General features: G+C 44.0%; 1 protein-coding gene and 1 long non-coding RNA gene across 8 annotated transcripts in view; one reads left to right on the forward strand and one right to left on the reverse strand.

Annotated features, from left to right (window-relative positions):
- Positions 1 to 15,930, reverse strand: part of UBAP2 (ubiquitin associated protein 2) — a 75,583-nt gene extending 59,653 nt beyond the window's left edge. For 4 of the 7 annotated variants that reach the window (XM_027670380.1, XM_027670378.1, XM_027670377.1 and 1 more), the window contains exon 1: positions 15,804 to 15,929. The gene's annotated coding sequence lies outside the window, so the exon portion shown is untranslated. Of the gene's footprint in view, positions 1 to 15,206; positions 15,416 to 15,580; positions 15,646 to 15,803 lie in introns of those variants that run through there. The other 3 variants (XM_027670381.1, XM_027670376.1, XM_027670375.1) reach the window with 3 other exon arrangements.
- Positions 15,931 to 15,996: 66 nt separating this feature from the next.
- Positions 15,997 to 16,744, forward strand: LOC113960697. Its single transcript, XR_003532082.1, has 2 exons — positions 15,997 to 16,429; positions 16,532 to 16,744. It is a non-coding gene; the product is annotated as an uncharacterized LOC113960697 (long non-coding RNA).
- The last annotated feature ends 7,009 nt before the right edge of the window (positions 16,745 to 23,753 follow it).

Below are 23,753 nucleotides of genomic sequence, written 5' to 3' on the forward strand. Positions count from 1 at the left end.
GACCCGCAAAATGCACTATTTACCCACAGTTACCACTAACTGTAATGAAACTTTAAGTAACAGAGACACAGATAAACTGCATATTGTTTTCCAAGCACCACACTCAGGACTATCAGAACTAGAGAACACAGACCAGATAACAGTTGTTGCCAAGAACTAGACAAAACAAAACAAAAACACACACAAACAAACAAAAACACAAAACCCCCACAAACACAAAAAATGCCCCAAAAAACCCAAACCAAACAAAAAAAAAAGATAAAAAAAAAGAGACAAGAAAAAAAAGGGTGCACTGGTCCACATAAAAATATAATATATAGAAAACAGGAATTCTCTTTGACAGGCAGGCAGTGAGTTCACTTTTGAAGTATGAGAAATATTTCTGCTGAGAAATATTTCAAGGAAAGCTTTGGTCTGTCCAAATATCCTAAGACCTGAAGGGAAAAATACATATTTCTGTAATCTTTGACAGAAGACCCCCATTTCTTACCCTCCGTCATAGAAAAGGCTTTTCTTCTGTGAACCCTCTGTAAAAGCCACCACAGTAGAAGAGATAACACATCCTCATCACTGACCACAGAGCATGCTGAACTGAACTGTCAACTCCATCAGTATCTCAGGTCAGAGAGCACAGAGAGACCACAGTAGCTCAGAGGTGACACTTGGACACCCACACACAAACTACTTCCTCTTTTGACAGGAGGAATGGAGCCCAAGGAGTGTTTTTCCTCCTAAAGTTTCCTGAGTAGCATCTATTGAAAGCGTACTACAGCACCTACAACTTCGAACAATGCAGGCAGAATTACAGCCTGGTCCTCCCCTGCAACAGACACTGTGACTGAATTATACACTGTATTTACTAAGAGGCTTGGAAAAAACATTAACTAGTACTTAGAAGAGGAAAGGTTTATTGCAGATGAGGAAAACTGAACTAGCAGGCTTTTCAGGGCTGAAAATCATTATCCTCTGCAGCCAGAACTAACACAGCCTTACTGAAGTCTCACACACAAGTGCAGGACAGATGAGCACAATTTAGGACACAAAAACATGACCAGAGTTTCAGTTCCCATTTGGGACCTGGTTATATATCCATTCAAAGTTCAGTCCATAATTTGAGCAGAACCCAAACATTACTCCATTAAAATCAAGTATCAGCTCACATCTAATACCACACACCTGTGAGCCACCACCCCAAATGGCACTCCTGCTCCCCTACTCCTTAACCATGAAATATTGCTACTTTCCTTCCTTCAGACTTATGATCCTGCAGCTGCAGAGGGAAGTCAGTTCAGTGGGTTCACCCAGGAGCAAACTAAACCCTCTAAAACAAAACAGTGAGTCAGTTGAACAAGCTTACCCAGTGGAAAACTATGTGGGGCTATACAACTGCTGAATCTGACACGAGGGACAGGGATCAAGTTTATGAGGAAAGGGGGAACTTGCTTTTCAGCAGCCATGTACCATAGGCAAAATGAGGGCTTTAATATTTTGTTTTCCTAGGATCCAGTATAGCACAGCTTGATCCTGGTCAAGCCTACCACACACACAACCAAAAAAAAAAAAATTCCTTGTAGGGATTATTGAAAACTCCCCGGGAGAGGCTCTGAAAGCACAGTGACATTGAATATATCACTGTCTTACAGAAAAACAGAGACTTGTATCACATCGACTGAGGAACACTCCATGGTCAGCCTCTTTGATACCTGTTAGCATCCAGTAACTTCCACTGAAGAAAATAGATGAAATGTGGAAGTGCTTCTATCCAAAGAAGAGCAGCGTATAATCAACATTAGGACAGTCTCACTGACACAGTTTATGTTACCCTATAACAGTCTTTTCCCACAGCCACAGAAGTAAATGCATACATTAGGCTTCAGGCATTAAAACAGAGACTCAAACTACCCCAAAGTAACTTAGTCACCCAAAACAATCTTTGAATATTTAGCTGTGTGTACAAAATCATTAATGCTTTTGCCAGTCATCTATGAATTCCACTTTTGCAGGAATAACACAATTAAACGTCCATCCTTTCCCCACCTTGGCTTGTTTGCTCTGCCAGCTCATTAAAACTCACAGCAGCCCCTCTGAGAGGGAAAGGAGGAAATCCAGACAAACTCATTCAGGAAGACAGGGCTGGGTGACTTGGAAGTTCCTCAAATGGCTCCCTCCACCCAAAGAATCACCAGGCAAAGCCTCTGCAGACTCTAATAATTCGCACAGCTTTCCAGCCTATTCCAAGGTGAACTCAGGGGTCAGCAAGAAGTCCGGTTGAGCTCAGGGCACACACATATATATGAAGGTGAGGAAACAGCTGCAGAGCATGAACCAAACAAGTTATGGACCTTCTCTTCAAGGAATACATGGAAGGATCTATGTTCTCAGGTCACACTCTGGTTAAGCTATCAATACTACAAGGAAAAAAAAATATTTAAGTGGCCAAAGCATCTCAGATAAGGCTGAAGTACACCACTAAAGCTGCACAGGACTGACGACCTTCCTGTACTAACTGTGACTGACTTCTCTCAAAACCACTATTCCTCACTTCTCTAGTGACAATGTCAGCAGGACACTTGTAGAACAGTTAAAGCTTGGGCTATGACAGTACGCACAAAGGGAGCTGCCACCAAACATCAAGGACACTTCAGGCTTCCAGTTTGTCAATAGCACCATTTGTAAGAACAGTTTAAAACAAAAAAAGTTCACTGGATCACCCCCTATCCATCACTACCACTACAATCAACAGCTAGCTGTACCCACAAGATGAATAATGCCTGCCACAGACAAAGAGAAAAAAAAAAGACTGTTAAATAACAAATGAAAACCTTTAAAAAAATTTATTAGGAAGGCTAATCCAGATTAGACTGGTATCAGAACAAAACAAAGAAAACAAAAAACAAACAAACAAACAAAAAGAGGAGGGAAAAAAATGTAATGGGAACTGTTGGCTTCGGTTATTAAGCTGCAGAAATGCATAATTCAGCTACTTGCTCTGATACAATAGCCCCTAAAATGAATTGCTTTTTCCACAGAAAAACAAACCAGGTAAGAAGATTCAAGCTGAAACCCAGGTACTCCAAACGATACCAAGAAACAGGTAACACCAGCCAAGACAATCCTCCCCGCGGGGAATTCTCTTTGAGCGGGTGCTCGAAACAAGGTGGCACACAGGAAGCAGCACCGCACATCCCACATCTCCCTGACAGATCATGAACACACTCCGTGCTTGCGCTCTCCCTGCCCCCTCCGGTGTCACCAAACCACGCTCTCCTGGAACAGCTTCCAAAGGAATTCTTTGAATAGAAACAGATACAAGCAAGAGGACTAAAAATAGCCCAGCAAGAGCAGAGACATTTGTTACATTCTCACACTTGCGGAAACACACTCGACTGCATAAAAAAAAAAAAAAGCACGTAGTTAATTCACACTAGAATTGATAACGAGGGACAAAGTAGAAAGTGCCACCACAGAAAAGTTTTGGAGGGGAGGATTAATTTAGACTCGTCCACTGATCAGGTCACATTACAACACTCACAACAAAAAGCAATGGTGAAATTACAAGCCGCAATGATATAAAAGGAAATACACTGTGTAATCAATCAGTAAATCTGTATCTATAAAATGTGCTAAAAATGTCATGATATCAGATTTTTTGTTTTAACTTCAGAGTTTTGGTAGCAACACCAAAGAGCTCAGTATCATTCCCACATCTGAACAGAGCCCAACTGCTTGAACTAGACACCAAGGGAAGACCACCAGTACAGATCACTCCCTGTGACATGCTCACATTCAGAAGACCCAAGAAGTCTTGCCTAAAGAGACCAGGAGCCTTACTGAAAAAAAAAAATCTTTTAAATAAAGCAAGATATTCTGGAACATCTTTCTATATTTATCCCCCAGATGATGATATTTCTCAAGGTTCATCTTAAGCAGGAGGACTATCCACCAAAGTAAAAAAGCAACTTTTTTTGCAGTGACATAAAATTCTGAACATAAAGTTTCAAAAGGAGGAAAAGAAATAGTCTGTAAGGCAGTATTAACCATTTTCTTTCTTAACAATCTTTACTGTACATAACCTCTTAATGAAAACTATTGGCCACTTGGTTTAGTCTTCCAAAGTGAAACACTGTGAGAAGTGAAATCCTTTTACCAATGCACTGTCAGGTGCTCAGAGACAACCAACCACAGAAACAGCACCAAGAACTGAAAGCCATCAAAGAGCATTTTCACTTCTCTGTCACCTCTGGATTGCTCCTTCTATGGTCACAACCATTATTACATTTTTGTCTAACTTCAAACAAGGCAGGTTTGACAAGTTTCCTTTGATACTACTCCTCATGTTGATTTGCTTCAGTCAGAAAACGTGGTTTTACCCAAGCTTTCCCACAGGATTTTGAGCATTATTTTCCGCACCATCACAGTTTCTCACCTTGGTGTCACATGTAAATTCACTTACACTTGTTCCATCATTCTGGAATCTACAGAAGGTCAGGTCTCTCCAAAGAGATGGAGGATTAACTATCTTTACAACCTCAAATGTACAACATTTTAGAAAGAAGCAGGCAAATAAAGATCCCTTTACACAGAATTCAAATCTAAAAGCAGGAATAAAGTCATCCAGGCTGTTCTTATCTTTAATGCTACATCAAAATTAAATTAGTCACTCACTTCTTAGTTTCTTAACCTTTCTATAGAAGACACCAAAGAGACAAGCTGCCTACATGGGACATCAAATTGCCCAATTTTATTGCATTTAATTCACTATTCATTTTCTCTCCAACTTAAGTAGGGGGGAACCTTCCATAGGCTCCTTCTAAGACCCACAGCTACTGTTCCAGCCCTGTCTTTACCTTTTTCTGGAAGTCTGGACTGACTTAAACATTGTTTGGTTTTCATGCATTTTCAGACTCCCCCACCATTTCTTTCCAAGCCAGACTAGTTCATAATAAAATTGACAAAAATGCAAGAGTAATTTTTTTTTTAATTTGCAAGGTCTTAATGAGCATATAAAGTTTTTCTTCAAAACTTCCTTCCTATTAATAGGCCATTAAGAAATTCCTTTTCACAGAAACATATTTCCCATCTTTTCATAAAGTTAAGGTTCCCCTTTAACATATTTTTGTACTCTGCTGAATTACTTTAGTACAGCATAGCAACGAATCACAGCCCCTCATTCCACACAGGTATGCAGGCTTATATACTGTGGAAGGCAATATTAAAATGCCTAAGTAGAAAATCTGTTTTTTAAAACATCCCAAGAAGATAGTAGTCAACTGTGTATTTTACTTTCAATCTAAAAGAACAAGCACTCTGCTGCAAGATGAAGTTACTCACTTTTGAAAGAAAATGGACTTATATTCTTCACATCTTAGTTTCTGAAACAGCTTATTTATACCAGCTGTGCACCTCACCCTCAGTACACATGTGAATTCTTAGACTGTACCTAGAACACACATTTTGCTAGCTGCAGTGTTCAGTTCTAGCTACAGCATTAAAATATTACAGGTATCAGCTTTAGAGATCATACTGCACCTATAAAAACTTCACTAAACAAATGGTTTGGCAGCGACAGTCTCAAAAACCACTTCAGCACAAGATGCACTGTAAACATCAATTTTCTCCAAAACAACCAGAAAGCTACATGTACACAGAAACAACCAAAGGATAAGCAAGGGATATCCAAGATGAAATATTTCCAGTTCTAAACGAGCATTACAAACTTAAGTAACAGCTTTTTAAACACTGCAATAATTTTCAGCCATTTACAGTGTTACTTAAAAATTCTAGCAGAGCAGGGGACTGCTAAGCATACTTGCTGCAAAGGGCAAGACAACACTGTAAATAAATTCAGAAACCAATGGCAGGCAAGTTTAAAATGCAGAACAGCATGATGTCTTAAATGTGTTCTCAACACAAGACTGTTTTTCAAGTTCAATGAGGACACTGCCCAAAACATGGCTTCTGGAAAACTAGTAAGAATCTGATTCGCTAGAATAAAGTGAAAATAAAAATTGTAGAAGGAAGAACGCAACATGCTTCCTCTGATCAGAGGAAAAGGTCCAAGACACAGCATTCACCCTAAGCTGCAATCAGCAGAAAGTAACCACCTAAGAAGTTGTTCATTGTTGCTCTTGTCTTCAGCATACCGAAATTCGCAGTTCTGCAGGGGGTTTTAGTGTGGTTTTTTGAAAGCATACAAGCCTCACCTAAGTGGTACTGTCCTTCTGGTTCCTCCATTTTCTGATGTCTAAAATTAGAAAAACGGTACTTGCCAACCTTGTTTTTATGCTCCAAAATTGTAAGGAAGAAGGTGTTAGCATGACCTTAGTTTTGATATCCAAAAGAACCCTGCCATGAAGTCTGAGTTTTAGGGATCTGTTGGAAAATACTGTGACCTCACAGCTACATCACAGGAATTTCTCTGCAAGATCAAATGCAAGAGACTGATAGAAAGGGATAAAACAGCTCTCAATACACTGCCTTTAAACATTGCTGAGTATACATACAACTGCTGAGAACAGCAACTTCAAGGAGTAGAATTTTTACTTCCACTTATTCATGGAAGTCCATTTGAAGAGTCACAAATACATCCAAGAAAAACATTTTTTGCTCTTTTCAGATTTTTTTTGCCAGGGAAAGAAGAAAGGGAAGGAAAAAGTATGTTTAAATAGATTACCTCATTCCAAAAGCCAGAGACATAACTTCCCTTTAAAACCATTCTAAATTCTCAAATGTTATATACACAATGAATAAACCCCAGAAAATTCTCAGAGCACAAAGCACCAAGAGTAAGGCCTTCCATATCAGAGATTATGTTAGACTTCAATGTATATTCTAACATACAAGCACATTTGAGAATAAAAACCTTTGTTTGACTGAATTATCAGTTCCTACCAAATTTAAATGAGGAATAAAACAAAGAGCTCCAGGAAAGCAATGACATAAAGTGAGAAGAAAAACTAGGATCAAACCTGGTGAATCAACAACAACAAAAAAAAAAAAAAATCAACCTTACAAAGTAATGTGAATACTCTAAAGGCTGTAATTTTACTTCAGAGGGAATTAAAATTAAACAAATGTTTATCTGGAACTCACTTGCCAGCAGTTGTTTTACCCTGACAAACCCAAGTTGTTGTTTAACTGTGAGAAGTATATTGCAGTCAAACTAAAATAGTCAAATATCCAATTGCTGTAAAAACCTTGAAAGTCTAAGTTCCAAAAACATACGATAGTGTTTTGGTTAATCCTAAGACTATTCCAGCTGTGATGTTTTGGATTTAATACAACTAGAAAATATTCACATCACCTTTGTTAAGACAAGTTTTTGGGGAGCTTTTTATTTTAAACTGATCTGAAGTTTAACAAAGATCTTAATTTTATACAGGTTTTTTTTTTATTAAATTGAGGACATATTTACTTTTTTCTTTTAAATTATAAATTTGGGTAATTTTAAAAATACATATAACTTCTGAAAAAGAGAGATGGAGAATAGACACTGCAGTCAGTATTTCAACAAGCTTTGACACATCCCTGAAGCTTGACTGCTTGGAAGGTCAATGCACACCAAGTCCTGGAAGAGCTAAGCATAGCACTTCCTCCAGGTTGGTCTTTAAGATTTCAGGAAAGCAGAGCCACACACCTCTGTAGCCATAAATATCACAGTAGTATAAAATAGAATAGAGTCATAATACCCAAACATGCATTTAGATAAACCAGCCTAGTGTGAAGCTCTATTTTCAGGCTTTTCCATATTGTCTTCAGATGAATGTTTTTAGGCTTTAACTATAACAAAATCAGTGGTGTTCAGACATACATTTTAGCAAAGTTTAGCACTATGTTTGAGCTATGCTTATGTGAAGTCTACCTGAGAAGCCTGAAGTTGAGATTTTTCAGGAAATACAAGAGGTGGTAAGGTTCTCATTGTACTCAGCAGAAGGACTAAGTGAATCTACCAAGAGAGCTAACTTTCCCCAGAATTACTGGGTGGCAGAAGAGATAGCTTATCCCCTTCAACATTCCTCTTTTAAAAAAAGAGAAAAAATTATCTTTAAAAAATTTTCACAGTCTTTCCAGTGTGTCTGTTCATATACAAACTTCTGGGGAACATGGCAAGTTGTCAATGCTGCTCTATACATACCCATAAGCACAGAACAAAAACACATTTGTAGGAATACCAGAAGTAAGATGCAAAACAATCTCACAACTTTCCAGTTGGCATTAGCAAAGACCCAGCTGCTACCCACCAACAGAGCAACACCATTTCAAAGGACTGAAACGCAGTCACAGTGTCAAATAATTCACCAGGCAGATTTAGCGGCCAAGAGGGATGCTGAGAACAGAGACCCCTCCCTCCTCCCTGGGTTTTTCACCAGAGCTGATCATTCCCAGCCCTATTTCATTACTCACTTTCAGTGCAGCTCATCAAAGCGGGAACTCGGTTTGTTTGTTAAGACACACCTAAGGTTCCCCAGCAGTACTGGGGATATGATTCTGCTGCTATCAACCAGACTCTGAATAACTTGAACAAACAAATCAAAGTAACAAGTATCAAGCTCAGGAATACCAAATTCTTCCCCCCTTTTCCCCCATCCCAAACCACCCCCAAGCCACATCCTCCTCCTGCTCCTCCACAAGCAACTCACTGTGTCCCTCTCTCTATACATACTGCATTAGAACCTGTCTGTGGAGTCAAGGAAAGTACCATCAAAAGAACATGTTAACAACTGACCCTAACTTTTGTGGAGCAACTGGAAAGGGAGGAAGAGTTACATGTCACCTTTTCGATCAGGGTCTGTCAATAAAGGGAACCTAAAACCATAAAACCAGTTCCTGGCCACCCACCACTCCTAAAAAAAGTCCTGGGAAGGAAAACAATGCCAAGTCCAATTGCTAAACTCTTTTGGTTTTTTTCTTCCCTACATTCAGTTCCAGCCCCAAACAGCTACTTGCGTTTTTTGCTGGGTGGAATGGTTTTAGGTACCACAGTCTGAATCAAGTGTTCAAAACCTGCTCGTTCTGGCCTGTAAGGTAAGATGCCTCACTCAATATGTTCTTGTGCTCAGTTTTTACTTAGATACTAAATAGAACTGAAAAGTGATGGTTCTGCAGTTTCTTTCACTATGTTTTATTGTATTTTATAATGGGTGGGTCATTTCATAACTAGTGAAACACTCAGAATGCCTTCTGCTGATAATTTATTTTAATGGATTTGTCTACTGAGAACAAATATAAAAGTTATATATTCTTGCTTCACTCTCTCCCATGACTGAGGTTCTCAAAAGCACTCTCCAGCAATCAACAGAATCAGCAAGGGAGTGAAGTCATCCAAATATTTGAGGTAGGTTTCCTAGCAGAAACTACATCTCAAGTGATGTTTCATTTCAGATGACTGTTCTAAAAGAGTTGTCCCAGAACTCCTGAGATTCAATAACCCCAACTATGAAAGCAATTTTAACCATCTCACTTTATTTCAACCTTCCTCTACAGCTGTAGGGGTCTTGGGGTTTTCAGGGAAGGTGTCTGGGTTTGGAAGAATATGAAAATGGGCTGGTCCGGTTCCCTTCTAATTTACCAGAACTCATGTAATTCTGCAAAGTTTGGGCTTTAGTCTCATTAAAAAGTACTTTTAAAAATTACTTTGATATACACAACTTTATAAAATGAACTGCTCAATATGCAGAAGAACAGCAAGAACTCAGCCTAACCTCTCCTAAATGATGTATGTACATTAAGCCATCATTTACAATCCAGGCAATTCCTAGATAGAACATACACTGGACTTGGGCAATTCTAGCACTAGCAGACAATCAAGTGTTTGACCTGTTTCCTCCCTCACAAACTGTTGAATTATAGTCTTCAGCTAGAGCTGGGACAGCCAATTACTCCTTATCTAAAAGCACAGAAATTATTTAGATTTGAAATATGTATCTTACTGCATTTTCACAGCACCTTCTCTGAACCCGCCCATATCCCAGACCCACCTGCTCCTCCACCGATCAAGAGTCATGAGATACTGTTACCACCACCCATACTAAATTCAATGCTTAATCCACCTCCTTCTCAAGGGCCTGTAAGGACACACGGGTTGAGTTTGCATAAAGGACTACAGATTTTATGTCATGTGGTTTAACCCAGAGAAGAAAGCTTGGGGGGATGCAGTGCCTTACCAATGTATGTAAGTACCTGGAAAGGTGCACAGACAGAGCCAAGCTCCTCCCAGCCATGCCCAGTGACAGGACCAGAGCCAACAGGCACAGACTGAAACACAGGAGGCTCCATGTGAACATCAGGGAAAGCTTTTGTACTCTGAGGGTGACCAAGCATTGGCACAGCACAGGTTCCCCGGTGAGGGGGTGGAGTGTCCACCTTCAGAGATGTACAAAAGACGTCCAGACACAGTCCTGGGTAACCCGCTGAAGGTGGTCCTGTTTGAGCAAGGGGAGACAAGACCATGCCTAGAAGTCCCTGCCAATCTCAGACAGCCCGTGATTGAGTGAAGTGAAAAGGGAAGCAAGTCCTATATATAACAGAAAAGCTGTTATCAAAAATGCCCCACAAGCTTCATTAGGGACAACTCAAGCTCTAGCAATTCTGCTCTGACAGCAATAAAAGAGAAAATCAACGGAATCTTCAATTAAATCAGATAGGGTAAAAGCCATTGGGACATTAAATCCAGCAACATACACTACTACATCAACACATAAAATGGCAAACGATGAAAACTGGAGTACAGGTATACAACTGAAAGTTTTATGTTTCAGTCATAACAGAGAACTATTCAAGGAAGATAATAAGCGCCTTTTCCTAAGATGTAAAGAAGAGTTCCCGGGCATTGCTGCTAATCTGGACATCAGGATGCAGCAAAGAAACCCAACAGGTTGAGGATGTGTATTAGAAAGCCACAAGGTTTTCTCAAACACTGAGAAGAAACCCCACTTTTGCATATTCATTAACTTGCCTTCATGGAGACACTATTCCAGTCTCTCTCTAAACTGAATTTCAGGCAGTCACCCCTTGGCACTTACCCCATGTTCCAAACATTCAGAAATTCATTCAGTGGCTAATAAAAGAAAGTGAAGCACAAGACCATGATGTGCAGTACTGCTCTCCCTCATCACATTTAGTCACCCAAAGTTAACATCAGTAACTTAGGTCTCTCTTACGTCAGTCTCCAAAACAGATCACAAGTCAGTGATCTCAAGAATGCCTGACTGAAAGCTGAAATAAAAGCACAGCAGACATCTGCCCCTTGGGGTACAACCACCAAAAGCATGGACCAGAATTTCTTCAACACAAGAAGAAATTGTATAAATCCTATGTACAGCCCAACAGCACAGCAGGGTTTGGTACCAGGATTCCTTTCAGATTCATGTTACTGAAACTGTGTGTAAGACAACACGCAATTCTAAAAATTGAGGAAGAATGTAGAGAGAAAAAAATAGCTTTGAAATACAGGGAGACATGGACAATGTGATAGTACAAGATATCAGTCAAGTGTTTAGCACAAAACAGCCATAATTCAGTTAACATTGAGAATTGAACAGGAAGAAGAAGCAGAAAGTTTTCAGAAGCCATATGCTTCACTCTATGTTACTATATTTCCACCATCCTCAAAACACTTGACAAAACAGAGTAGAAAAAAATACTGTGTTTTCTTTGCTCAAACGCAACCTCACTACGGTCTGTAAAGCATCATCCTACTTCCAGGAACAGTACTTTTGTCATAAGAAATACAAATGAAATCTATGCCAGACACAATAAAACTGCAGAAAAACTTCCTCTCTCTACAGCTAACCATCAGAAATATTTAGGAACATGATCATAGCTAGTGAATTCAAATTTTACACCTTCAACCACAGGACTGCCTAACATACTGAGCCAGACATTTTTTCCCCCCCATTAAATCAGGTTAAAAAAAGTGCAACCTGATGATTCAGATCTGGAGGCTAAGAAAGTATTTGTCTTTCCTTCATTTAACTTTGGATTAAAATAGTGAATGACTCTGTAACAAGAATTCCATTGAACATGCATCTTCTGCAGGAATAAAATATATTTCCTGTATGATAAAGCAGAAAAACAAAATCATAAGGTTCACCATAGAGTACTTCAGGCAAACCTTAAGGTTCAAGAGAGATCAAAGCTCACTCAACACGGGAAACATTTCATTGTTTTTAATGCAAAACGCTACACTCAGCCAGGTTAAGGACTCCTCCAAGCTCAGCTGTTGGAAGACTGATTTAAGAAGCTGGGAAGGGAGAGGAAAAAAGCTTTATCAGTTCATCTTCAAAAAGAAGCCACAGTATCATGTAGGTTTCACAAAGACAGCTGGACAAAAAAGGAAAAAAGAGAATTTCAAGAGAATTGAGAATAGAAACAACTCCATCCAAGGGAGCTGCACAAAGTTGTTCACACAACCTATTTTACAAGTTTTACTTGTACAATTTAAGGAGAACATAAGTAAAACAAGCTCAGAAAAATATTTATGATGTTATAAAAGTAAGCTGAGCAAGCCAGGAGATCTTAGGCATCAGACTGTACCACCTCTGAACTGTCTTCAGTCCCTGTTTACCCTTTGCAGCACTGAGAAGTAATGGGGAGAGGAGGGCTGAGGGTACCACACCTGTGGAAGGAACAACCTTGCAGGAGCCCCAGGCAGAAGGGGAGTTCCAAAAGACTCGCAGTTCAGATGGCCAAAATCAAAGAGCATGGACTTTCATGTCAGAGCAAAACAGACAAAGCCTTTGTACAATTCTTGTAAAATATGAACCCCAAGTAATTGCAAAGGAGGCACCTCACAACCTTTCATCCCAGCTCTCACTTTAATGACCGTAACTTGTTTAGGGAAGTTATATGAAAAACAGTACAAGTCCAAACTAGGTCTTCTCTGAAAACCAAAAAGGATCCAGTGGGCTACAAGTAAACACATTGTATCAGAAATAAAAACCAAATTCACCCAAATTTCCAGCAGAATAACAACATTGCAATGAGTATCACTTGTATTTCCTCTAGCACCTTCCATTCAATGCTTTTGAAGTCTACAAATACAACACAGAGTTTCTTTAGTCTGTCATCTTACAAAGGGGACAAGTCCCTTGGCTTCTCTTTTAGCAAGGTCACACAAGGCTGCTGCAAAGCCAAGCACTGAACACGGGTCTTCAACCAAATAAGCGACAAAGATAAATAAAAAGATTCATAAAAGATCTAAAGTCTTATTCCTGGTCTTTCATGAAGTACCTACTCCAAGTGCTGGTACTAAACGCGACTGAAACTGCAAGTAAACATCACTGCTAACAGTAGTACTACCAATGCTAATTATTAATAGAGCATTAACAGTACAGGGCACACACATTGCGCAAGCACAGTTAATCAGCACTGCTAGGAGCAGCATCACTAGGGGGACACCAGCAACAAACATAAAATATACCAAAAAATGGCATTCTGTGAGGAAAACATCACCTAAAACTAAAGTCCATGGAAGAAATACAGAACACCAACAATCTGCTTCTGGGTTCTGAAAGAGTAGTTTAAAAATTGGAAGAACAAACCAAAAAAATTTTTCAAAATAACAGCTTCAGTTACAGACGAGATTCTTTTGTTCTGTTTCCCCTTGGCTTCCTTAGATTTTAGTGGTGAGCCTGTAGCTCCCAAGTCCCCTTGAATGATCAAATCCTTTTGCAAGTCATGGCACCAGGAGCTTTATGGAGGACTGGCCAAAACAAACGTAACAGTCTAAACTTCAGAATTTTCATGCCTTTTTTATTATAAACAGTTTTCAAAATCAACACATGGCTAAAATTGCAACCAGAGCAAAGCAGAACAGAGTCTGACCAACTCCCACTCTTCCCTATCTCCTCGGAGGTACCAAGATTGTTGAGGTTATAAACACACAAGTCAGCTCACTTTCCAGACTCTACATCAAAATTGGTTTACACCAGTTAATCCAGTTTCTCCATGTAACCCTCCAGGAGTCTCCATCATTAATCCTGCAAAGTGATTTAGCCTTGCTTGCTTTCAAGTTACCTAGTGTAAGGTTAAAAATAAATTCTTTAAACAAGTTAGGTCAAACCACCACAGAGAGACTGGGCCCAGGTATAAATACTGACTCAGTCAGGTAGGAATCCAAACCCAGATTCCATTAGAGAACGTGATAAAACCAAGGGAATTGCTAAAAGGGCCTGGTAAATATTAAAAAAGCAAAACCAGGAGGCTGAGTCGCTGGCGTTTTTTGTGAAGGGCTCTGTTTCAACGGCAAGCACTGCTCCCCCTCCTTTCCCTTCCCTCACATCCAGCTCCAATTTCTTCACTTGGAAAAAAACAGCTGCTCTCAGGCCAGGACGGCCCCTCCATTCCCTTTCCACAGCTTCCCCTCACGCAGCTCCACAGTAAACCCCAAGTTTCTGCTCCACATGCCATCATGTGCCCCTGAACACAACCAGGAGGGCTCTGCAAATCCACACTCCTGGTGTTAACAAATCTACAGGAGAGAAGCTTCAAACCGGTCCACCCTGAGCAGCTCCCAGGTGGCACCCAACAGCACTGCAGACATTCCAGCACATGCTTTTGAACCTATTCCACACACAGAGTTCAGATCCTTGCCACCAGACTCAGATGTGCACCAGGTCCTTCCCACACCCAGCTTCTTGCAGAGGAGTATCTACCAGCTCACTTCCCTGCTGCAATTTTCTCCAGCAACAAGAGAAAACACAGATTTTTTTGTTGTTGTTTTTAAAGGCAACATGAGCCAGACCAACAGCAAAGCCCTGCCCTGACACCCAATTGAGAGCAACCAGACACAACCGACGGCGAGAACAGACCAGGTGGAGCAGGTTAACGGAGAGAATGGTTCATTCATTGCCATGTCCTCAAGTAACCCACTGTATGTGCCGAGGTGTCATTGTCTGTGGCTGTGAGCCCCCTCCACCAGCGAGGGAGCAGCCGGGAAGGGGATGGGCAACAACATGGAAGTAAAGCCCTGCGCAAGACACAGATCGATACCTATTCACCCAGCTGTTCCCTTCCCGAGCTGCCGCCTCCCCTCTGCCCCGACTCCCTCCGCCAGCCCCACTGGACCCCCGCTGCACCCCCTTCCCTCACACCCCCAGAGCCACAGGCACCGACCCGCCAGGAGGAATCCCCGGAGTGAGGGGATGAGACGGGACCCCTCCTGCCCGGCTGCGGGCGCAGGGCCCTCCCGCGGGTGCCGAACCCACCTCTGAGGGGGCCGGGTGGGCTCCCCGTGCCCGGTGGGGTGAGCGCTGCCCGCGCCCGCGGCCCTGCCGAGCGGGCTGAAGGGGGGGCGGCGATCTAGGCCAGGGCGATGCTTCCCTGGGGCGGCTGCCACGGAAAGTAGGGCAGAGCCGCGTCCCCCCGCAACCCGCCGGCGGGCGCGCCGGGGCGGGGCGGCCCGGGCGGACACCGACCGACCCACGGACCGAGGGACGGACCGAGGGACAGAGCGGGGCAGCGGCGGGCAGACAAAGCGGGGCTGGGCCGCGGGAGCGCCTCTGGGGGGGGGGGGAGCAGGGGCCGTTGGCGGGGGGAGGCGGTGTGAGGGGGCGTCTCGCGCCCCCCGCGCGCGCGGTACCTGCCCCGGTGCGCTCACAAAGCGGCGGCGGCGCCCGCGACCGTCACGTGACCTCCCCCTTCCTCCTCCTCCTCCTCCTCCTCCTCCACGCGCGCGCGGGGTTGCTCCTGCCCCCTCCCGCCCCTCTGCACGTGACGTGACGTGACGTGACGTGCTCGCGCGGAGCCCCCCGTGTGTCGCGCTCCCCCCGCCCCCCCCGGGGCCGCGCGCGCCCCTCACGCACCGCCAGCGCGCGACCATCCACCAGCCCCGCTTCCGCCTCTGGCCCCCCCCCCCCGCGCCCTCCCGGCGACCACGTGAGCACCGCGCGCGGGGGGAAGCCCCGCCCTTTCCTTTGGCCCTTCACGTGATCGGGGCTCCACCTCCCACCCGGCACGCGCTCGGCGGCGGGGAAAAGGGGCGGGGCGCGAGAGGGCCCCGCCCAGGGGCGGGATGAAGGACCCTGGGGGGCGCCTCCGGGGGGCGCCTCCGTGAGGGGCCGTGTGAGGGTCCCCCGGGAGGCACCGCCCGTGAGGGGCCGTCTGACGGACTCCCCTCTGAGGGACCCCCCCCATGAGGGACCGGCGTCTGAGGAACCCCCAGTGGGGCCCTCCAAGAGAGACCCTGTGAGGGACCCACGGGGGGACCGTGTGAGGGATCCCCGTCTGAGGGACACCCCGTGGGACCCTCCGACAGGGACGGTTTCAGATACGCCCTGAGGGACCCCGCGAGGGAGAACGAAGTGAGGGATCCCTTGAGGGATTCCCCGAGAAAACCCCTCGGGGACCCCCTCCACGTCCCCCTCGAGCACCCCCGTGAAGGACCGTGTGAGAAACTCTCCTGAGTGACCCTGTGAAGGAGCCCGCAAGGGTCCCCCGTGAGGGACCCCTGTGCATTGGGAACGGGCGTTCTGGAACCAATTCTGCACTTGAGTTAACGTAAGTTAATGTAAGCATCTGGCTCTCTTGCCAGGCTGGGCACAGGCAGGCACGCCGTGGACATGGAGAAATCCAGGACAAAGGATAGCTGCACCACAGGAGGAGAAGGTCAAGAAGTGTATGGTGCGGACTAATGAAGAATGTTGAGGGGGTAAACTGAATGATGATGGATGGTGAAAATGGATAGTCAATAAAGTTTTACTCCCTGAGTCAGGAGAAAATAAAAGTAAAAAGCTTTTTCCCTTTAGGCTTTTTCCTGCTGTGTATTTTTTCCACTGTGTACGGCTTGTCTGGTTGCCCAAAACGCAGTGGTCATACCCTTAGAGCATCCCTTCTTTGCAAGGCCTGGCAAGGCCTTTGCAAGGCTTTAACAGCCATCCTCACTCATCTTATGTGGGAGTTGGTCCCTGCTTGGTGCTGAGCAGGCAGGGCCGGTGAAGGTGATGTTCAGCCTCTGGTGCCTCCAGTGATGACGTCCCATGGTCCTTGACCTTTGCTGTTTGCTCATCCTCTATCCCTTGACCCTGTACTCGCCATGTAAATAGAGAAGGCATGAAATCTGATTTTACCCTAAACAATATCTGAAAATTAATCACTGTATTTCATGCTGTTTCTTTCTCTGCTTAGAGTAGATAGATTTAACCAGACTGCATCCTTGATACTTATTGCATAGATGGGCAGGAGCTATGACAGATCCTACTGCTGAGAAGCTGCAAGACCTCCCTATTTCCATATTTTCTCTGTAAGATAGAGGGTTCTTTAAGCTAAATTGAAATTCAGACCAAACAGAACACAGGTACTGTTGATTTTCTTCATGCAGCTGTTGATATTTTGTTTTATTACTTTTGAGGGGAGACAATTACAGCTTTAATTACAGCTGGAAACAAAGTTTCACAAGCTTTGTGACAAACATGTCTGCAGATCCATAATATGTGTGGATTTAATCAGTATTATTAGCATTCTTTTATCATGACTTGGCAATCCTTTGATAATCAAGATGGATATTTGATGTGCAGCATAAAACAACAAAGGCTGAGAGCTCTTGGGATGCTGTAGTCAGATGGCGTGGTGCCAGCTGGAACATGTCTCCAAAAGTCACACAGAATCCAGCCCAAGAGCATTTGGAATAGGAAAAAATTAAACAGGGATGTCAGAATCAAAGCATTGTAGATTCTCTCTGCTGTACATGGAGTAAATATAAATGAGAAAATGGCATACTGCACTACCAAAGCTTCCAGAGGACAGCCAAAGGAATAAACTGATGGAAGCTCAGGACTTTCACTCCAAGAATTCATCAGGAGGAATTTCTTCACTGAAAGGGTGGTGAGGCATTGGAACAGGCTGCCCAGGGAGGTGGAAGAGTCACCGCCCCTGAAGTGTTCAAGGAATGACTGGATGTGGCACTCGGTGCCTCTGTTCTACTTAACAAGGTAATGGTTGATCACAGGTTTGATTCGACATTGGAGGTTTTTCCAAACTACATAAATCTGTGATTCAGCACATTAAGCTTGGAGAGGAGCCCCTGCACCAAACACAGCAAAGGTGTGACCAGTCCTGGCAGGCAAATTCTACCTACTGCCCGTGTCAGGATTCTAATCTGCTGTTACAAGGATTTGCAACCTCTCCAGTTTTCCAGCCACGAACGAAGAGCCTGGTGCAGGTGCAAATCCCAACAGGCTGTCTAAGCTTAGTGCAGGATTGCTTTTCTGAGTCCCCTGCTGCAGATTTCTGAAATGGGCTGCAGGCCATGTACCACAGGCTGGAAACCACCGTTGTGGTGCTTTGGCATATTCTCCTTGCCAGTCACATTCTTGAGTGGGGGAAACTGCTCATGTTAAGAATATCTCCCTGTTCCTGGTTCAAGAGTCTGCTCTACTTCTGTGTTACAGTCAGAAAGGAAAACTGTCTCTTCTTCAAAGGCTTGGGCTTCAGTCTGTCTTCCCTTTTGCTAATGCTCTTGTCTACTTCCACACTACCAACTCTTCCCCCTCAGGCTCATTGGACAATTAGTCTGACCAAGCTGAAGTGCAGAGCAATCTTTTGCTGCTTATTCTGAAGTTTTTATTTGCTTTGTGCCTGTTTTTTCCCAACAGTAGCAACTCTTGGTCTAATAAAATATTGCTCTTCCCTACAAACTGTTCTCTCTTAACCCTGATGACACCTGCACCAACAGCACTGCCTTTCTCCAAAACATATTCCAGCCAGTTGTAAACAGGCTCTGTAAGGGAGAGGCTCTGCATGAAGAAACCAAGCTTTACTTTCAGATTTGAGTTTGCAAGGAATCTGTGTAGAAGGCCAGAAGATAAGGGGCTTAATGTGTCTGTCTCAAATACTGATAGCCTGCGCTGGCTGTGGAGCCAACCAAGGATTGTTGGTAAGAACACCCAAGGATAGTTGGTAATAACACACTGTGAGAACAAATGTGGCCAGAACAGGATGTGGCCAGAGAGGTAGGACAGCACTTTTCTGGGGCAAACGTCCTTGTTCTGGCTCCTGGAGATAAGCCCAACACAGAACAGCACAAGGGCAGGACTGAGGTCGAGAAGGGGGATTGGGCTGTAGGGGGATATCGAGAACTCCAAAGACCCTTGAAGCCTCTGACCCTTTTCCAGAAAGGTCTGGAAGAATAGACTGTGCATGAGAACGAATTTTCATAGAAAGTGAGAAACTTAACTCCAGGGCAGGGAAAACTTATCTATAAAATGGTTCCCCCATGAAGCCCATGTGCATGTGCACCCCAGGACCTGGACACTCCATCAGCTGGATCAGCACTGAAGCCAGGACTGGTGATCCCTCTTTCTCCCTGTTTCTTTCTTTCTTCCTTTCTCTCTTCCCCTCTTAATTCATCTCTGTCTCTTTCTCTCTTCCCTTTCATCCTACCCCTTTATCCAAAACCCACTGCCATATGCTTATAGGTCAGGCACTAACATAACAATTTCCATGCCAAGTGTGTAATTTACTAATAGAACTTCATAAGATTTTGTGGGCTTTTGTCATTCCTTTTGACCACGAGCATGTACAAATCTTGGGCACTCCCTTCCCCTGGAGGGTGGGATGCCACAATCTGGAATTCTGTCTAGTTACAGTAGAACAATTGAAAATCTTGGATGCATTATTGGGTTCTCTCAAGAGAACTGTTACAAGGATTTGATAACAAGAGATGTTATCCTTGGGCATAGCAGGGATTGCTGCTGCATTTAGACATGGGGTGAAACTCCTGAAGATGCTGCCTGGAAATGGGATCCAGTGTGTTGGACTGTGTTGATGTGCCGGCACAAGCAGGGCTTCAGCAACAATTGTGCTTGGAAGGGTTGCCATTTCCGCTGCGGAAGCAAGCCCTTCTGCCAGAGATGCCGTTCATGGTGTCAAAGGCAGGAAGGATAATGATATCATTGTGTCTGGCCTTCATAATACTCAGGCCATTAAAATTCCTGACATCCATGGGCTGCGTTAGTCCGTCATGTCTCAGCATCATCCTGGGAATTTGTGTTGGGCTGCTTGATCATTCTTTAGAGTCATTGTGTGCCTGGAGACAGACCCTCTGCTGTAGGCGGTGTCTGCAGTCCTTGGTCCAGGTTTTCTTATCTTGTAATTTGGCTATATGAGAAAGGTGATGCATTTTCATGTGACCAGAATCTGAAATTGCTCTGCACAACCACCTTAACCCCACTGCTATTTTTCATTCCTCCAAACTTTTTCACAAAACATTTTATCTGCAGTGACTTTGTACTTATTTCCAGATTCTGAGACAATTCAACATGTCTGAAGCTGATACTGATCCAGCAGAGCCTTGCATAAACATCACTTTGGAAAGGGATGCTGGCAGTGGTTAATCTGTGTGGTGTGTGCTCTGTTAATGGTGAGTGCTGAGTTTGTTCTGTCATACTCCTCGATTTCATTCTATGACATTCCCACTGTTACCTCTACCAGCCAAATAATTTCTAAGAATTAAATAGGCTTTTGTTAAACAGACTTATTTTCCACACAGCCCTGTTGCTTGGCATTAAATGTATCTAGCCTTGAATTTTCTGTTTAGTCCCTTATCACTTTTCCAGGTTTTTTGCCTATGAATCAAAGGAAGTAGTCCACAGGCCACTTAGTGCCCTGCTTTAACAGCGTCGTGCTTTCAGCCTCTTAAAATTTCCAAAGATTAAAATCATCTCCTTGAAGCCAGAAGTTTCCCCGGCCAGCTCTTCAAGAACTTGGGTGGGCAGAGTTGGAGTAGATGATCACTGAAGGTCTTTTAAACATCCTTGCACCGTGTCGCATAGGGAATCTCGCAGCACTTTATCAAGCTGGATTTTAATGGGCCTGGTGAAATTTCAACCCTCCCTTACTCAGGTAATATAAATGTTCCTGCACTGAATGGTAATAAACTAAGAGTACTGTAAAGTTGAAGTTGGATTTGTACCATTTTCTGTTTTCCTACGAACTTCGTCTTAGGATAAATTACAAGCGTTTTTATCCTGTGATATATTTTAGAAAAATGTTTTGAATAGCGTGTCAAAGGATATTTGCCAGCTCTGGTTAAATGTCAGTCATCTGTTTTCAATTTTAAAAGGGCTTTTTGTAGATGCAGCAACTGGCAATGGCAGGAAAAAAACAGTGAGCTTGGGGGACCTCAGAGAACGGCAGGCTGGTCAGCCTCCCCTCGGCCCTGCAAAGGTGATAGCGCAAATAGTACTGAAAGCCTCAAACATACTGAGGACAAGGTGACTGGCAGCAGTCACCCTGGATTTATACTGGGGAAGTCGTGTCTGTCTGACCCAGTCACCTGAAATGATAAAATGACTGCCTTGATAGATGAGGGGAGAGGAGGGGCAGAGCTGCTGGGTTCAAGGGGTTGAGGTCGCTGGCACAAAGTCCAGCGGGAGGCCAGTTGCTGGCGGTGTGACCTAGGTCCTGGGGCCAGTACTGCTGAGTGTCTTCATTACAACAGTGGGACAGAGTGCAGCAAGTTCACAGAGAGAGCACAAAACCAGGAGTGGCTGATGGACCAGACAGTGTGGTGCCATTCAGAGGGACCTCAACAGGCTGAGGCCAACAGAAATCTTATGAAGTTCAACGAAGGGAAGTTATGCACCTGGGAAGGAATAATTCCATATGCCAGTTTGGGGCCAACCATCTGTAAAGGAGCTTGGCAGAGAGGGACACGGAAGTCCTGGTGGACAGTGGAACATGAGCCAGCCGTGTGCCCTTGAATCAAAGGCAGACATCCTGCATTAGGCGGAGAGCTGTCAGCAGAATGAGAGGCAATCCTTCCCCTCCTCCCACTCGTTCAGCACTGATGGGACACATCTGGTGTACTGTGTCCTCTTCTGGGCTCCACAATGCAAGAAAGACATGGGTATACTGGAGGGAGTCTAGTGAAGGGTCACAGAGATGATTAAGGGGCTGAAGTACTCGACATACAGGTACAGGCTGAGAGAGCTGGGATTGTTTAGCTTGGAGAAGGCTCAGGGATTTTATCAGTTCCTTACCTTACGAGAGTAACTAAAGCAGATGAAGCCAGACTTCTCAGTGGTGCCCAGTGATAAGCCACAAACTGAAAAACAGCAAATTCCTGTTATACATAGAAATTTTTTACCATGAGTGTGGTCAAACATGGACACAGGTTACCCAGAGAGGTTTGGACTATCTGATCTCTGAAGATCTCTTTCAGCCTCATCTCTTCTGCCATTCAGAGAGTGCAGGCACCCAGCATTCAGGGATGTGTCTTGATTCCTCTGACCATTTCTTATTCCAAGAGTGTGTTAGTAAGTTGAGAAAGAATGGTGACATGGAAATCCATGACAGACAAGACAGATTTCTCCATTAGTCACTTTCTATTGCTCAATGCAGAACATTCAAGCTCCAGATGTTTCCCTTCCCCTTAAGCAACAAGTTGAGCAGCCCAGAGCACAGGACTAAATGCTTTCCCCAAAATCAAATCCACTCAAAGTGCATCAGCAGCAGCCTACAAGAGAACTGGGACAGAGGTTTTTTTTGGAGTCAAAGCCTATTTATACCAGTAAAAAGTGAAGTTGGCTTTCTGAGATTAACAGAAAAAAGATGCTCCTAAAAATACACATGGCAAATCATCATGACTCCTAGAATTCATCTCCTGGAGGGAAAAAAAATTCTATATGAAGTGGGTTTTACTAGAGGGCAAGATCAGAAGTTGTTATAGCTTAACAGCGCTCTGCTGTCATCCTTGCTCACCTGGCAGCAGTGTGGGGTTCAGCAGCCCTCAGCAGCAGGCTGCCACCACAGCACAGGGGGAAATGGATGGTGCTTTCCCCGGTGTTTTCCTTAGTGCTGACCAACTATTCCTCATTTGTCACCCTTTTTGCTCCGAGACCTTTCTCGGGCCTCAGGTACCTGGAGAAATTGGCCAGCGTTTCTCCCTAAGTGATTACTTGTCCAATATAAAGCAGCTATACGGGGAGGAGTTTTACAGCAACAGTGCCTATCTGCCTGTCTCCCAAAGGCAGCCTTAAATTTGGCCACATTTTTTCCAGTTGTCTAAAATCTGTGAAATTTCTATTGTAGCTGAATCTGTGTTCTTCATGTTCAACATGCACCAGGCACTGCATTGGGTCTGTAGAGAGAAGAAACCCCTGGAACAGGGAAACTTTTGACAACATGAGGAAAAACAATTCACAGGCACTGATTACAGGGGCTACAAATCTTTCTGCTGATGCTTCAGCATCCCTGGAGCATGGCCCTTGCTCTGTTTATGTCTTTGGCACAAACTGTTCTAGCAAATGTCCAGCTGACCTTCTGACTTCAGCTCTGCACTTGAGGCCTGTGGCTTCTCTCTCACCTCTCCCAGCTCACACTGTACCTTAACAAAGAGGGAGCAGTAAGAGCCTCCATGCAGGGCAGTACTTTGGAGCAGCTGACCCAAAGCTCCCAAATGCCATGTTGGCCACATGGTCCCTTGAGCCTTGCAGGGGGTTGAAGCCTCCTCACATTTGTTCTTCCAGGTGAAGAGGCTTAAGGGGGACTGAGGAAGTTGGGGCACAACCACAGAGATTCTTGTTTTCTGACACACTGTGAACTTTGTCACTTTCAGTCTCTGAAAGAATAGACAACTCTTGTCCAAAAACCAGTTCAAGCAAGCACTGTGTCCCTGGTATCTCTTCAATTATTAATTCATTTACTGGACCACGGAAGCACCTTGCACTGGGAAAGACTATCCTGATCCTCCATTCAGAAACAGATAGGTTGAGTACAGCTATGGCTAGGAAGAACCTTACAGAACGATGTGAATC

This window comes from Neopelma chrysocephalum, unplaced genomic scaffold (genome assembly GCF_003984885.1).
Source record: "Neopelma chrysocephalum unplaced genomic scaffold, ASM398488v2 Primary Assembly neopelma1_96845, whole genome shotgun sequence".
Taxonomy (NCBI): Eukaryota; Metazoa; Chordata; class Aves; order Passeriformes; family Pipridae; genus Neopelma; species Neopelma chrysocephalum.